Here is a 17,127-nt window from a genome sequence, read left to right as displayed (position 1 = left end):
CTCGCTTAGCATTTGTTTATCTCGTAAAGATGGGAGGGAGGATCTTTTATGTCCCTCCCGCAAATATTTCTGGAAGTAGGTTTAAGCAGGGAGGAGAGGAAAGGAAAAGAGAACAGGAGCAAGTGAACTTGGATGTCTTCCTCTGTTCTGGGAAAGAAAGGCGCCATGGCAGGACCATGCTGGGAGCATCTGGGATACAGCAGAAGCCAGGCTGGCAAAGGGGCCCTGAGCACAGGACGCAGTCCTGCCTGGAGTGAGGGAATATGGAGGAGGCATCTCAGTCTGCTCAGGAGCGACTGTGATAGAAAGCTGGATTTTGCAGGATCTGAGCAAAATCCTTGAGCAACTCCTTTTTTATACAGACGGGAATCACGCCAGAGTGGAAAACGAGGGACAGGGTGTTTATTACCCCACAAGCTCCGTGATAGGCTCTTATTATATGTTGTCTCATTTAGTTTTCTCAGCAAGTCTTCCTCATTCTTCAAAGCCTGAGATCACAGATGGAAAGTGTCTGACTTGCCTGGGGGCGCCAAGGGTCTTGATAGCACCTGCCTTTCTCAGATGTGCATGAAGCCTGGAGGGTTAATTTTTCTTTCTATGGGCTAATGGAATTAGAGTAACAATATCTGGTGACGGAATCAAAAGTAACAATATCTACCACTCTCCACCTAATGGAAGGGAGATTTATCATCTTAATAACAAAGACATGTGACACTGAATGTGTTGGACTAATGCCCCTCCCCAAATAACCAAATCCTAATCCCTGTAATTATGAATGTTACTTTTACAGCAAAAGGAACTCTGTGGATGTGACAGAGTTAAAGATGTTGAGTCGGGGAGGTGGTCCTGGACTGTCTGGGTAGTCACTTGATGTTACCATTATGTCCTCAAGGGGAGCCGAGAGAATTTGTCCACAGAAGCAAAAGGCAATGTGAGGACTGAAGCCAGGTGTCACAGTGCTGGCTTTGAAGAAGGAAGTAGGAGCTGCAGGTGACTCCAGAAGCTGGAAAAAGTAGAGACATACTTTCCCTGGGAGTCTCCAGAGACAGCACAGCCCTGCAGACACTTTGATTTTGGCCTCAACACTTTGATTTTGGCCTCACAGGCCTGAACATCGGACTGTTTCGAACTGCCAAGTTGGTGGTCATCTGTTACAGCAACCAAGGAAATGAACGCATCAGAAGACCACTCTTCAACGTTTTTTATTTATTTTTGGGACAGAGAGAGACAGAGCATGAACGGGGGAGGGGCAGAGAGAGAGGGAGACACAGAATCGGAAACAGGCTCCAGGCTCCGAGCCATCAGCCCAGAGCGCGACGTGGGGCTCGAACTCACGGACCACGAGATCGTGACCTGGCTGAAGTCGGACGCTTAACCGACTGCGCCACCCAGGCGCCCCCAGAAGACCACTCTTAACAGCGGTGAAGATGGAGTCCTGGAATATGGTGGCCTTGCATGTCTGTGGTCTCATGGAGCATGCCCGTCTCCTGTCATAAGGAGAGTCATTAATGTTCAGTGTGCGGCACGTGGACCAGTTACAGAGTATCTATAGAACAGCAAGCTGTCATTCAGGGCTCTCTGGCTGTGTGTTTCACCGGTTAGTTAATCTGAGCACGGGTGCCATTGCCTTCTGATTGCTAGAAGCTGTGTAAGGGCAGCGACATCCTCTTTGTCTGGGTTTGGATGGCAGAGGGAGTTTAGGAGAACCTGCCATTTGCAGAGTTGGTTGACATCCCAAGCAGACATGAGAGGAGAGGGGTTTAAGATTAAAAGCATGACCCAATGATATAGAAGTCTAGGGGACAATTTCTCCCTGTTCCTTGATTTTCATGGTGGAAGATCCCATTGATCTCCTTGCCTGGTTACAAAGATGAGGCTAATAGGGCACAGGGAAGGAGGGAGGTGGCACCCCGGGAATTCTGCACAGCCCTGTATGTGCATGAGTGTTCTGGGGGCTCGAAATATACCCTGCAGATCTGTGTGATAGCAGAGGTAGGATACGAACCCTGAGTTATCTTAATCACAATGTTTTTTGCCTCCTCTGTCATTCCACATGGCTTCGTACAGAAGGGGACGTGCACAGAGTTAGAGCTGGAGCACGTGCCCCAGGTCTGACTCTAGGATTTTTTCCACTTGCCCATATGACTTTTTTTTTTTTTGTAACAAGAAACAATGTTACCATAATGACCTGCTAATCTGCATCTAATATATTATTTTATTCAATCTAGCAGAGATGTCCCTTTATTGTTTCCATTAAGCAAAGAATTAAATGTATTAAGGGAGAAAAAAAATGGAAAGTGTGCACAGATGATGTTGAGTTTTTAAGAATCCGAGGGGGAAAATGATGGTACAATTCATGGAGTGCTCCTTTGTGCTCGATACTCAGCTTTTCATTAATCCTCACAAGGCTTTGAGGTTAGGTTTTATTATCTTCAGTTGGCCAGGGAGGAAAACTGAAGTTCAGAGGGATTAGATAATTGTCCAAAGCTGCCCAGTTAGGTTAGAGGTTCTTAGACTTGCATGTGCGTCTGAGTCCCCAAGTGGCTTGTTCAAACATAGATTGATGGCTCCCACGCCCCCCCCCCCCCCACAGGAGGAATTTTTTGCAGGTCTGGGGTGGGGCCCAAGGATCTGCATTTCCTGCAAGATCCCTGTAATGCTGATGCTTCTCATCTGGGGACCACACCTCCTGAACTTCTAATCCTCAGTGATTTAAAAAAGATATGGACCCAGAGCACTTGAATCCTAATCATGCTGTCTCAGGATTCCCTTGCAGGAACTGACTTCAGGCCTTCTGGTGAGCAGAGAACTGTGGGGCCTTGTCACTCCCTGTTGGGGTCGCACATAAGCGGCACTCTCTGGTGGCACCGCCCTGACTGCCCACCCATCCCCCAGCTCCGGCAGTGGCTAAGAGGACAGAATGTTGGTGGCTGTCCAAGAGCAGAGGTGCAGGGCTGACCGGGTTTCAGCTGAGACGTATAGCCACGGCAAGTGTTGGAGCTTCTCTTTCTACTCCTTTCCTTAACTCCTTTTTTATGTATTAGAAATAAAACAAGTTTTTCTTCATCTTGAAATCTGTAATTTTCTAAAAAAATTTTTTAATGTTCTTATTCATTTTTGAGAGACAGAACACTAGTGGGGTAAAGGCAGAGAGAGTGGAAGACAGAATGTGAAGCAGGCTCCAGGCTCTGAGCTGTCAGCACAGAGCCCCACGCGGGGCTCAAACCAACAAACTGTGAGATCATGACCAGAGCAGAAGGTGGATGCTTAACCGACTGAGCCACCCAGGCGCCCGAAATCTGTATTTTTATACATCTGTGCTGTTATTATGCTCAGCATAATAATATTAAGTTACAAAATAACATGAAATCCTGGGGGATCGCATTATTTCTACCGATCATCAGTTCCTAAATAGTTCAGAAGTTGTACTTTCTTGGAGATGAATTCCACATGTGGTTAATTTTAGCATATTCTGCAGGATCAGGCAAGATGTAGGGTTGTATCTGATTTCAGCTATTTCTCTTTAATTCACTCTAGTTTATTATCAACATGATGCTTGCTCATTGTCAAAAGTTTGGAAAAAGGCTGTGAATGAAAACATCACTCATAATTCCAACAACAGGGCAACTGCTACTGACATTTTATATGATTCCCTGTATGTATTTTCACTTGTGACTTTTTATTTAAAAATATATTTAACCAATGTCTCAAAAATATTAAAATTTCAACATGTAATTATGTAAAAATTATTATTCAGGTATCCTACATTCTTTTTTTATACCAAGTTTTAGAAATCTATCATGAATTTACACCTAAAGCCCATGTTTCTTTAAGTTTATGTATTTATTTTGAGAGAGAGAGAGTGGGGGAGGCACAGAGAGAGAGAGAGGGTGAGAGAGATAATCTCAAGCAAGCTTCACACAATCAGCATGGAGCCCGATGTGGGATTCAAACCCACAACAGTGAAAAAAATGACCTGAGTGAAAATCCAGAGTTGGGAGCTCAACTGACTGAGTCACACAGCCTCCCCCCCCCCCCCCCCCCCACACACACACACTTACAGCCCATGTTAATTTGTACCAGCTGGATTTAAGGGCTCAGTAGTCACATGCGGCCAGGGCTACTCTGTCAGCATGGCCTAGGGACTGATGACATAGGGGAGATGAAAGGAGGTGCAAGGTTGTTAGGAAGGCCGAGGGTTTGGGATCAGAGACGGACAGTTAAAAATCAGAGGTGAAGCACCTGGCCACTGACAGGTGTGGATGTGGTTCTCTAAAGTGACCTGGAAGTGAAGGAAGATACTTAAATCTAAACAGGTCAAGGCAGGGAGGCCAAGCTGTTGGACAGTTCATCTGCTTGAATGAAGTTCCCTCAGAAGACAGCAGGGGCTGGGAAAGGGAGGAAGCTCGGTGCTTAGCACTTAGTGGCAACTCAGACTGATGCTCAGTGGGGAAACCCTGGTGATAAAGAGGCAGGTATAGAAGCGAGTGGGTGGAGCCTACGTGGAAGAAGGATTAATGCCAGTTGTCAGTAGACTGCATACAGCCCCCAGGCCAAATCCAGTCCACTTTTTGTTTTTATAAATAAAGTTTATTGGAACACAGCTGCTCCCATTTCTTGATGTATTTTCTTTCATAGCTTTTGCTACAATGGCAGAGTTGAGCAGTTGGGACTGAGGCTGCATGTCTCATAAAGCTCTAAATATTTACAATCTGGCCCTTTACAGATGCTTGATTTATGCTTTGGTCTAAATGAGCTTCAGGGGAGGTGAGGTTTCTTTAAAGTAAAGTGGAAAGGAAATTCTACGAGAACGTGGAAACTGTGGCCTGGCCCTCGGGGTTTCGCCTGCAGTCTGTGACTCTGTTTTAGCTCTGTTTAACAGCTCAACAGAGGAGGCTGTCGAACTGTTAAAACTGCAATTCCTGAGAGATCTGAAGGCCAACGTTAACTTCCAAGATTGTGTCTTCTCCGCTGTGCATTCTCCAGCTCTCTGCAGCCTCTAGCACCTGCTGGGGCCACTAATGTGCTTTCTGAATAGAATCCTAAAACTGTTATTGTGTTTACAAATTGGCACAGTGACTCCCAAACCTGGGGCAGGTTGGATCTGTGTCTGTTTCCTGCGTCCATCTAGAAAGCAAGAAAAGCTCCACTCGCCTTCTCTTACTGATTTACCCACCATTAGAATCTTTCATGGAAAAAAAAAATTATTTTTCTCCCTGATAATGATACCTGATGAATTGTATGAAAGATCTCCTTTGTCAGCAGATACATAATCCTACTACTTCTCCTTAATGTAATTCTCCTCTGAGTAGGAAATGGGGCAGCATATTGGAAAGAGCAGTGGACTGGGAAACATTAGACCCAGGATTTATTTTTAGCTTTATTTCTATTTTGGTGTCTCTAGATTTCAGTCTTATCATCTATAATAATAATGGCAATAAAGTGCTGCTACTTATTAATAATAATAGCTGCCTTTTCCTGAGAGACAGTAGAGTGTAGTGATGTGAGAATAGACTCTGGAGCCTGACTGCCTGGGTTTGAATCCTGGCACCCCATTCGCTAGCTTGTGACCTTGGGCAAGTCACTGAAATTCTCTGGGCCTTCGTTTACTTATTTAATAAAAGAGAATCCACTAATTTTTAATTGAGTTTATATTTATGATACATTTAGAATAGTGCATGGCACATAAAAATTTAAAAAATAAATAAAATGCAAGGTCCTTTATGTCTGCTATAATTACTAGAGTAGCAATTATACTATACTATGTAATTACTAAAGCTTAGTCATCTCTGTACACTGTCATTTAATGCTAATGTCAATGCTGCAAGGAAGTTATTACTATCCCAAATTTTGGACCTGAAGAAACAAGATTCAGAGGGCTTAACTAAGCTGTTCAACATCACACAACTAATAGAAATAAGGAGTCAGAATTATTCCAAGTCTTCTGACGTAAAGTCTTTGCCAGATATAAGGTCCTGGATTTGATCAGTTCTTACCCAATGCAAACGATCCAAGTTAGATGAAGAGTTAGCTTGTCAGATTTAATGTGGGCTCATCTCTTGGCTATGTCCCTGACTTGCATGGAACTTTGGACAAATGACCCAGCTTTTCCATTCTTTAGGCATCTCATAGAGGATAGTGATGACACTAACTTACCATGCAAGAGGTAGATGAACATCTGTTTGTTTTAGCCCGTGCTGTGTCTGTTTCCCCAGTTCTGGGAAGAGCAGTTTGATTTTGATTTTCCTTTGGGAACCGATCCCTCCCTGGCTCTCATTCCCATGTTTTGCATGCAGCTGACGCCACCGCCTGGCTCAGTTTTGGGGCATTTGACCTTCCCATGATTAATCAGAGTATGATATCCCTCCAGTCAGAGAGATCATTGCAGAATGAGAACATGCAAGTATTTTTTGCAAGACCCTTGTCTATATAAGCAATTTGATTAAAAGTATACTAAGCATGGGTTCATGTTAGACACTGTGATTTATTGATGAAGATTTAGAATGAGGAGTATAGAAAAGGTACTTACATATTTGTTATTATCCAACCAGGACATGTGAAGATTCTTCATAGTTTCCAGGCACCACCTAGTTCTGTTCTGGTCCAGAATCAACTCTTTATGTTCTTCCTTGTCTAGCACACCATTCTAAGCTAACTTTGTATCTTCTACTGATGAGAAAAAGATAGCAATGTACTTGCTATTCACAATGCCATTGCTCTTCAGAATCTGCTGGGATTGAAGCAACATAGAACTTCTTATCTCTGCAGTTCCCTAACACCATTCGTTTAAGTCTGGCTCTAACATTACTCATGACACTGCATCACCCATCCATTATGCTGTTCCCAAACACTGACTCTCAGAGACTCTTTCAAAGGTTGTTACCGTGCTTTGTTGATGATGACCATCAATGAACGTCTTCCCCGGAGCATACAGAAAAATGTAATTGATAATCTGCGTTTTGGTCATGTGAAATGTGCTGTTTAGAATTTTGTAACATAAATGTCGGATGACACATCTTCCAACCACGTCTTCTCTTGAATTCTTTAGTCCATAATCACTGCATTTCTTGAAAGTGATCTCTTTCATTGTTAACCATACCTTTGCCCTCCACACATGGTAATCAGTAAAGATAGGTAGGGGACTGTGGGCAGAGCAAGAAGAGCAGTTCTGTTCACTCAAAGAATGACCTTCCTTCACCCTGCTGTACTAGGGAAACCAACCAGGACCAGTCTGGGAGAGCACGATGTTACCGTGTTGATCAGAGGCAAGAAAGGATATTGACTGAAGTACCAGTTGACATTGTGGACCAATAGTCTGGAAAGCCCTCAGAGGAAATGGGTACCTCCATTGCTTGGCACATGATGTGGAGCCTGTGGAAGGGGTCGTACTCCACTCAGTACCAGAGTTAGGGAATGTAGTGGTTGGAAAAGATGGTAAGAGTTTTTTTGCTACCACCCCACTTCTCTTGGGTGCTTTAGACTACAGAAAGTACCATAGTAGAAACACAGATCCACAAGAGGCAGTGCACAGGCTATACACTTGACTCAAGACAAGGGGTATAACATTGGTAGCCAGAGCCCTGAACTTATCCTCTGTCTGATGTGAATGAGAGTCACCCCAAATCACTGTGCCAGTACCATTCCGGCAGCAAATCGTCATAAAAGAAATATAGCATCAACCAGCAGAACAGTCTTCTTGTCGGGCTGCTCTCCCAGAACAAGGGCTGGAACATGGTATTCTTCTAGGACCCCACAGGCACGAGTCCTGGAGCTCCTGTGGATGTGTGGTTGACTTGATACCTGAAGCAGAGCAGAGATCATGAAACTTATACTATGAAGGGCCAGATATTAAATATTTAGGGCTTTCAGGGTCATACTTCTGTTGTGACTATTCAACTCTGTTGGTGCAGTTTGAAAGCAGCCATAGACAATAGAAAATGAAAGACTGAATCTGTGTTCCAATTAAATTTGATTTACAAAAACAGTCAATGGGCTGGACTTGGTTCTCAGCATGTAGTTTTCTGGCCCCTGAATACACGGCTGGAGAGTGCCTTGCAGGGAACGAATAGGGGCTGGGCTTTGCTAGGTGCTGATAGAAACAAAAGACAAAAGGAAAATGAAGAAGGGGGGGGGAGCAATTGTTTTTGTTTTGTTTTTGCAAGATGGAGAATATGGAAAAAGTCATTCTAGATAAAATACCATAGCATATGCAAATAAGAAGATTAGAGAGCAGGGCAAACATGGCAAACGGCAAGCAGCTCAGTGCATTTGGAGCATGAGAACATCATAGGCAGTTAGCACCGTAGGCTCTAGGGCTTGCTAAGTGTGATTTTCTTGGGAGGGTTAAATGAGCAAATAGATGTGAAGATGTTTTTGCAAACTGTAAAAATGTCATCATGTTGCTTACTTATTTAAAGGCCCGATAGGCTATGTTAATGAATTTAGATGTTTTCCCCACTCTAGGTCTTGAAGGGCCACTTAAGATATTTCTGGCCCACTGTTATATAGTGAGATTTGCATTTTAGAAAAGTCACCTGATGCCTTATGGAGGATGGCTCAGAGGGGTTGGACCGAGGCAGGAGCTGATAAAGGGGCTGTAATTTGGGTGAAAGATGGTATGATAGTTAATTTCATGTCAATTTGGCTGGACCATGTCATCCAGATATGTGTCCAAACTTTATTCTGGATGTTTCTGTGAGGGCATTTTTGGATGAGATTAACATTTAAATCGGTAGATTTTGACTAAGTAGATTGCCCTCCGTCATGTGGGTGGCCCTCTTCCAATCAGGCCTAAATAACAGATGACTGTCCTCTCCTGAGCAAGAAGAAATTCTGCCAGCAGGTGGCCTTTGAACTTCAACCAGGACATTGCTGCCTCTCTGGTTCTTCAACTTGCTGGTCCACCTGCAGATATTGAACTTGACTGTATCCACGATAGCATGAGCCAATTCCTTAAAATAAATGTCTCTCTCTATATGTACACATCTATGGGTTCTGTTTTTCTGGAGAGTTGTGACTCACACAGATACCAGAACCTGGGCCAGAACAGTGGTCATGGAGATGGAGAGAAGGGTAAGAATTGAAGAGCTAGTTAGGAAATTGAATTGGCACTGTTTAGTGATATTTTGGGTGTGGGCAGAAAGACAGTTAAGAGAAGTTTCAGTGGTGACTGAGTGTTTTGTTAGGTGGATTCTGATGCCATGTGTCAAGAGAAGAAACCCAGCACTGTCAATTGTACCCGGGAGGGGGAGCGGCTGATCAGCAATTGGGCACAGGCGTGGAATGAAGGAAAGTGGGTAGGAGCCTAGGGTTGGATGGGCACATCCCTACTAAGGCAACACAAGCCCCTGAGGGTGGGTGGACAACAGGAAGTCTGTAAAAAGGGGCAGATCTTCTGACTTCCATTTCCTTGGCTCATTTGATGGCCAATCAGTGGAAAGCCCTATGACCTGGACTGGCCAGGAGCATTAGTGCCTGTAGGTCAGGATTTCTGGTTCCACAAATGAAGCAAGGCCTGTTTAATTTCCATGGACATCCTAGGAAGGGTCTTTGTCTTGGTCAATAAAAGCTATTTAAAATATACAATTTTACCATCTGTTGTCTCTACTCGTGGCACCGTTGTGATAGGATTAGAATCTGGTGGATGTTACTGACCAGCTTTCTCCCCTCCAGATGGATTTCTCTCCCTCACTTATAGCTCAGTGGTTGAGGGCCAGGCTCTGGAGTCTGTCAGCCTGGGTTCACCCTCACCTCTGCCAGGTATGAGCTCTGTGACATTGGGCAAATGGCTTCCATTTTCTGGCCTACAGTTCCTCAGTTGTACTATCATTATCCTCATAAGCATATGTGAGGTCTAAATGAGTTAATGCTTGTGACCCACTTGAAGCAATGCCCAGCATGTAACAAGCACTGTGTAAATATTATGGCAGAGTACCGAATGCACCAGGAGAGATGATTTCCAACTTGTGGGCTTTCAGAATCTCCATGATTTACCTTCTTTTCCTCCTTTCTTCTCCTTTCCTGGGTAGTCACTGATGGACCAACATTTGATCATCAGAATACTGCCAAGAAAGGGGATTTTGGCCCTTTATATTGGTTATTTTAAGCAATTTCTCTTCATTTTCAAATATGGAAATGGTTTTTAGGAGAAAAAAAATACAATCCTGGTTTAGTGTTTTTCAGAGATTTTCCTTTGATGTGAAAACCAGGTTCTAGTTACCAAGGCAGGGTGGATACGTTCTTAGACACTGAGAATAGCAGATACCAAGTGATGTGTGTGACAGTGTGTGCGTGTGCACGCACTATAAGCATTTGAAACATACCCTGTGGGCTAAGCAACACATACAAGTGACATATCACTCATGATCTCAAAGTCTGATTTGGGTCCTACACAAAAAACAAAGGAGAAATACCTTTTGGAGGTTAGCTTGCCTCTGGCATGTGTGTGGAGGATGGTGGCAGGGGGTGGGGACTAATCTGTGCTGGTAGGGAACCAGGAATAAGCAATCAAACCAAAGAGTGGCCATCAAAGGCCCTCATGCATCCAGGACTGTGCTGAGAGGTGTGAGCATTTGTATTAAGAACAAGGCTATGACACTTTGAGAATCCAGCAAGACAGGAAGGCACAGATAAAACTCATGCAATATTTTGAGAAGAAAACATGAGGTAATAAATGAGTCTCAGGACAAAAAAGAGGCCTAAGAATTCAGGGAAAGGACAGAAGAAGAAGGAAGAGACAGCTTCTGGGGAGAAGTAGAGTAGAAGGTGAATCTTGGTCTATGCAATGTTTTGAGTATTTACTTATCAGCAAAATCAACTGAGTAGGAAAAAAAAAAGGTGTTTGCCTTTTTCTAAATGGCTTTTTCCCTCCGCACAACTGCAGGCCACATAATGCCACCCATTGGTTGAAACTGGGATTGGAAACATTCTCCAAGTGGAGCTGAATGTAAAAGAGATTTAGACAGCAGTGGAAAATGTGAGGATCTATACCTCCTAAGCTAGAGTTTGCACCAATTCTCTATTAGTATTCACAGTTAGAATAAAGGAAAAAGTCTCTGCTTGCCAACATTGCATAAGCAGATTTAAAGCACCTAACATTTTACTGAACACAGATACAGATATGTATAAAACAGCTGCAATGCACTTTTCTCTCCTGGATCAAGGATGGAATGCTAATTGTCAGCTAAGTTTCTGGAAAATATGGTCATTTATTATCTTAGCAAATTTTCGGGCTAAATTCATTTCCTTTCATCTCCTCTGTCTTCCAACAACAACCTGCCTTGCTTGTATTACAAGGGTTGAACTGAAAAGGCATTGATTGCAGATTGATTGGTTTTAGAATAAATCTTGCAAGATCTTAGGATTTTCTTTGGCTTTAGGTATTAGCACTTAGCCTACTTGAAAACCATAAAACATTCCAGTCCATGGTAGAAAATTCAAAATATGACATATTTAAGATGATTGTGTGTGTGTGTGTGTGTGTGTGTGTGTGTGTGTGTGTGTTAAGCACTGAGCTCAAAATTGTGATCTCATTTTATCATTATTATTGTCAGAGGTTTTTAGATTCCAGGTGCAGATCTTAAATAATACCCCTGTAGCATATATAAACATATTGAAAATCTAGCTTTTAAAGGACATTTATAATTTCCATCCAAGGGTGCCTGGGTGGCTCAGTTGTTTAAGCCCCTGACTTTGGCTCAGGTCGTGACCTTGTAGTTCGTGAGTTCAAGCGCCATGTCCAGCTCTGTGCTGACAGCTCAGAGCCTGGAGCCTGCTTCAGATTCTGTGTCTCCTCTCTCTCTGCCCCTCCCCTGCTTGTTCTCTCTTTCTCTCTCTCTCAAAAATAAATAAATATTTTAAAAAATTTTAAACAGAATAATTTCCATTCAACAAAAACTGAATCTCTCCTTGCCCAAATCCTTTATTTGCCCTTCCATCTTTCACCTCATCTATTCAACTAAATCAGGGGTTGGCAGCTACAGAGAAACTGAAGCATAGATTTTGAATGCTTGTGAGCACTTAAAATTTAGATTTTCAATCTCCTGATGAATAAAGTGATTGAAATTCGACCTTGTAATGGCAAATGGGCATAATACACACTTGAAATCTACACGTGAGTTTATCTCATAAATTATTTTATTTGAGAATAAGCTGAAAAATAAATATAGATGTATTCTGAACTCAAATATGATGCTGGTATTTAAGAAGAACAAATATACCAAAGAAGTAAAAAAAAATGCTAGAAGACATTGACCAAAGTTTGGAAAGGTGACTGGATATGTATCTAGACTCTCATCAGTATCTGTATTCTACTCCTCTCTTTCTTTCTATGGGCTGATTGCAAGTGTATCAATATTATGGATTTTATTTTTTCCTTATTTTGGCATTTTCTAGGAAAACAGACCTTAGAGTTTGTTTTTTTTATTTTGTTTTAGAGTTAAATATTAAACCTCAGTGCAAAGAAATCTTCTCTTTGTCATACCTGAATGGCTCCATCCTATGGCCTGGTATTTCTGTATTTTCCTATACTTAAATGTGTTTTAATTGTGTAAGTGTATTTTAGAAAAAAAAATACCACTGTTTGGCAGGTGGGGATGGATAGAGCTCTAGAGTCAGGAAGATGTGGGATCAGATCCCAAGTTTTCCATGGAGGGGATACCGAGACTGTCAGGAGACTCTCTCTCTAGACATCGGTTTCAGGAATAATAAGAAAAATAATTCCCACCTGGTGGAGTTTCTATGAGATTAAATATCATATTTGTAAAATGCTTGGCACAGAGAGAGAATGAGATCTTTAAAACGTATAATCCATAGTTGAGAAAATATCAACTTAGTTCATTTAAATTTATGTTCAGGGTGCCTGGGTGGCTCTGTCTGTTAAGCTTCCTCTGACTTTGGCTCAGGTCATGATCTTGTGGTTGTTGGGTTCGAGCCCTGTGAAGGGATCTGTGCTGACAGCTCAGAGCCTTGAGCCGGCTTCGGATTCTGTCTCTCTCTTTGCCCTTCCCCTGCTCATGCTCTGTCTGTCTCTCTCTCTCTCTCAAAAATAAATAAACATTAAGAAAATAAAAATAAATAAAAATAAATTTCTGTTCAATAAACATTGCTGAAAGCTCAGAAAGAACACGCACAGTTTCTTCTTCTCAGTGTGATTACTGGGTCTTTGTCTCAACCTCATTGCTGACCCTGAGCCTCAGACCAGGAAGCCTGTGACTTCACTGCCTTAGTATCCTTGACAGCCTGGCTTTCTGGTTTTCCAATGTGTTGTCTGCCAAACACTGGTCCCAAAATATGCTCCTCGGTGGAAAAATGTTCCATGACCTAATGAGTTCGGGAAACGTGGCCTATATACCATATCCCCCGCCAAGGGCTTTCCAGTCCCTATTAACTCATTGACTGTGCTGCAAAGCCTGGTAATAAAGACACCCTCACTTGCTTTAACACAGTGTTTCTCAAACTTATTAGTCCGTGGAGAATCACATTTGCTTTTTAACGACATCCATTGGTATTTGGAGTTACTTCTCTTAAGATGGCTAGAGCAGTGTTTGAAGAACAGGTGGGCAGTAAATATACATAGCACTACGTTTTATGTACTGATATTATGTTTCCCACCTTCCATTTTATATAAAATCTTCTTCTTCCTAACAGCTATCTGATTCTGTCCATATTAGATACCTCTGATTTTTCTCATTAGTTCAGGAACCCCTAGGCTTCCGGAAAGAGAATTGAATTTCATATGCCAGTTGTGCCAACTTAAATTAAAACTTTAATGAAAACAATAGCAATCATTGTAAAGACAATGTCCTTCTTTCTGTTCTCTTAAAATGAATTGTGTTGGAGGAAGCTAACATTGAAAAGTGAATTCCACTTGGTGATACATAAGCCTATTAAAGTTAAACAAAATATCCAACTCTCAGCTCATAAATGTTGGAGTCGCATTTGTTCTGATGACTCCTTCTCTTAGGGGAGCAATAAACAGACAAAGGTATTCTTGCAAAGGAGTATTCCAGAAAGCTGACACTTAGCATGCTGAACACTAAAACCTTTTTTAATCTCAACTATGATAAAAATATTTTCTAATTTTTTTAACATCTTCTCATTCTTCTTTTTTTTTAAGTTTATTTATTTATTTTTGACAGAAACAGCGGAGCAGGGAAGGGGCAGAGAGAGAGAGAGAGGTAGACAGAGAATCCCAAGCAGGTTCTGTGCTATCAGTACAGGGCCTGATATGGGACTCGAATTCATGAACGTGTGAGATCATGACCTGAGCCAAAACCAAGAGTTGGATGCTTAACTGACTGAGCCACCCAGGTGCCCCTAATGTCTTCTCATTCTTATTATTGACTCATAGAGAATATGATTTGACCCATTCTTGACTCAATGCCATACCAGTATCCTCACTAAATACAAGTGTGTTTTGTTCACTTTCAGGAATACACAGTGAGATGGTTAGAACTCTCTCCTTCCTCCTCTAAATGGTCCTCCACTGCAGCTCTCTTATTTATTTATTATCAGCATTCTCCCTCTGCCAAGCTGAATTTCTCAGAAACTCTCCCACCTGTACATTTTTTTCCCCATCAACTGGATCCTGTCCCCAGCAGATTTCTAATCTGAAATAATGGAGACATCAGATAAACAGTTAAGCCAGTAGATTTTCTGGACAATCATTTGAAATGAATAGATTTTATGAAATCTGAAAAAAAAATGGCTTTATATCAGTTACTTGCAATTTTTGTTAACACAGAGAGTGGCACTAAAACATTATTTCCTGGTAAGATTGGGCTTCTATAAAAACTTTCATACCCTTGTGATGGCTATTTCCCCACTTGTAATTCATGCACCTTGATTCAGTCAATAAATGGTTAATTGGCATTAATTTCTGTCAGGCCCCGGGACAAATGCTCAGTGTTGGTAGTTTTTGAGAAGGACTAATCGATAGCATCTCTTTCTTCTTCAGAAACTTCTTAACCAACTGAAATTAAAAGTCAGGGCCCAAAATAATCAACTTTGTTGTCGTAGATCGGAAAGCAGAGGTTAGATCTGCAACTATATTCTGCCTCAGCAGAGGTGGAGAAACTAAACTGGAGTTTAGATCTGCAACTATATTCTGCCTCAGTGGAGGTGGAGAAAAGGGGTAGCAAGAAGCATTTACTTCCCAGGAGAGAGATATCCTTGGTAATTCTTAAATTATTCCCTGAGTACTCTGATTCGCTTGTGGACTTACCTCCGTCATGTCTGTAGATACCATCGCCACCTCTTGTTCTCTTTTCCTCTGGTTTTTCTCTGGTTTTTGAGCCCTAAGCCACCGGTCAGCGGGCTCCAGATGCCTCTTTACACCCAACTCTAGGTTAGTACTCCCTCTAGTGGCAGCTAAAAGAATCTCCTATTATTACCCTTGGTAATATTATTACCTCCTAGGATTACCCTGTGGCCAAATTATAGAAGAGTTTTCACTTAACATATTTTTGATATAGTCTTTATTTATATAACCTTAATGAGTATAAAATAGCTATAAAGTTGACCAGCTATAATTTATTTACCAGTTATTTCAATTATTTTTATAATTATTAAAAACAATTTTCCATTGGACATATTAGTGCACATATTTAAAACCATTCTCTTGGGGCGCCTGGGTGGCGCAGTCGGTTAAGCGTGGGACTTCAGCCAGGTCACGATCTCGCGGTCCGTGAGTTCGAGCCCCGCATCAGGCTCTGGGCTGATGGCTCGGAGCCTGGAGCCTGGAGCCTGTTTCCGATTCTGTGTCTCCCTCTCTCTCTGCCCCTCCCCCGTTCATGCTCTGTCTCTCTCTGTCCCAAAAATAAATAAAAACGTTGAAAAAAAAATTAAAAAAAAAAAAACCATTCTCTTAGGTTAAATTCTCAGTAGTTGGAATTTTGAGGACAGAGTATCTCATCCATTAGGTGTCCTCCCACATTCATATGTTGAAGCTCTAACCCTCAGTACTTCAGAAGGTAACAGTATTTGGAGCCAGGTTCTTCAAAGAGGTAATTAAGTTTAAATGAGGCCATTAGGTTAGGTTCTAATCCAACATGAATGGTGTCCTTATGGGAAGAGGAAGGGATAACAGGGATGCACAGCACAGAGGGATGACCATGTGAAGAGACAGCAGGAGGGTGGCCATCTGTAAACCAAGAAGGGAGGTCTCAGCAGAAACCAAACCTGTCTACTAGACTTTGGTCTTCACCTTCCAACCTCTAACACTGTGAGAAAACCAATCTCTGTTGTTTAAGCCACAAAGTCTGTGGTATTTTGCTATGGCAGCTCTAGAAAACTAACATACTATCTCTGTAACTAGACTCAGCTCATGAATTCGCACCTGTCTCTTCTTATTAAGTCAAATTCTTTTTAAAGAGGTTCTTAAAGGATTGTAACACAGTTTCACGAACATTGGGTTTCCTATTTATGGTTTTTGGTGTCAATCTCACTTTAAATTCAAATTTTCTGGAAGTTGAACATTGCCTGTGTTTATGTACCATTTGTTCTTCCTCAGGGATGAATTATATATTCACATATTTTTCTGGTTTGTCTATCAGGATCTACACATTTTGAGCTAGATGACCTAGATGAGTCAGTCTAGGCAGAGTGATTTATCTTCATAGAATTTAGTACTAACATTTCACTGGTCACACTTATCTGCTATTCATCTAGCAAGACCTTGATTAACCCTAGACCTGTCTGTCATTCATATATATCCTATTAATTTATCGCACTATATTCTACTGTATGCTGCATGTCTGACACTTGTACAGGGTTACTAATTCCTTGAGAAAAATAGGAAGTGAGTGGAGATAATATAGTAGACACTCAAAAATATTGTGGGAAGAGAAAATTTCCTAAAGAAGATCTCTAACATGGGACTAAGACCCCTAACACCTTCAAGCAAAGATTTTTCTCTGTCATAAGAAGCAGATGAAATTACATGATACCTGCCCTGCAGTGAGAGAAGAGACCTTTCAAGTTCTATAGATTTCTAGATAACAGTGGGGAAACCTCTCTCCACCAATGTTTGAAACAGACTGTAATACTGTACATAGTTCAGTTGCATCACACAGTCTTTGTTTTGGCCTTGAGTGAAAAAATAAATGGGGTCAGAACTTTCACCTCCTG

At 41.9% G+C, this 17,127-nt stretch overlaps 1 long non-coding RNA gene across 1 annotated transcript; it reads right to left on the bottom strand.

The window, feature by feature from the left end:
• Positions 1 to 1,318: 1,318 nt before the first annotated feature.
• Positions 1,319 to 15,332, bottom strand: LOC109498381. Its single transcript, XR_002155185.3, has 3 exons — positions 15,224 to 15,332; positions 6,530 to 7,800; positions 1,319 to 1,487 (listed from the first exon to the last, which is right to left on the bottom strand). It is a non-coding gene; the product is annotated as an uncharacterized LOC109498381 (long non-coding RNA).
• Between the last annotated feature and the right edge of the window lie 1,795 nt (positions 15,333 to 17,127).

Source organism: Felis catus, chromosome A3 (assembly GCF_018350175.1).
Source record: "Felis catus isolate Fca126 chromosome A3, F.catus_Fca126_mat1.0, whole genome shotgun sequence".
NCBI lineage: Eukaryota > Metazoa > Chordata > Mammalia > Carnivora > Felidae > Felis > Felis catus.
This window is presented reverse-complemented; position numbering and strand designations above follow the sequence as displayed.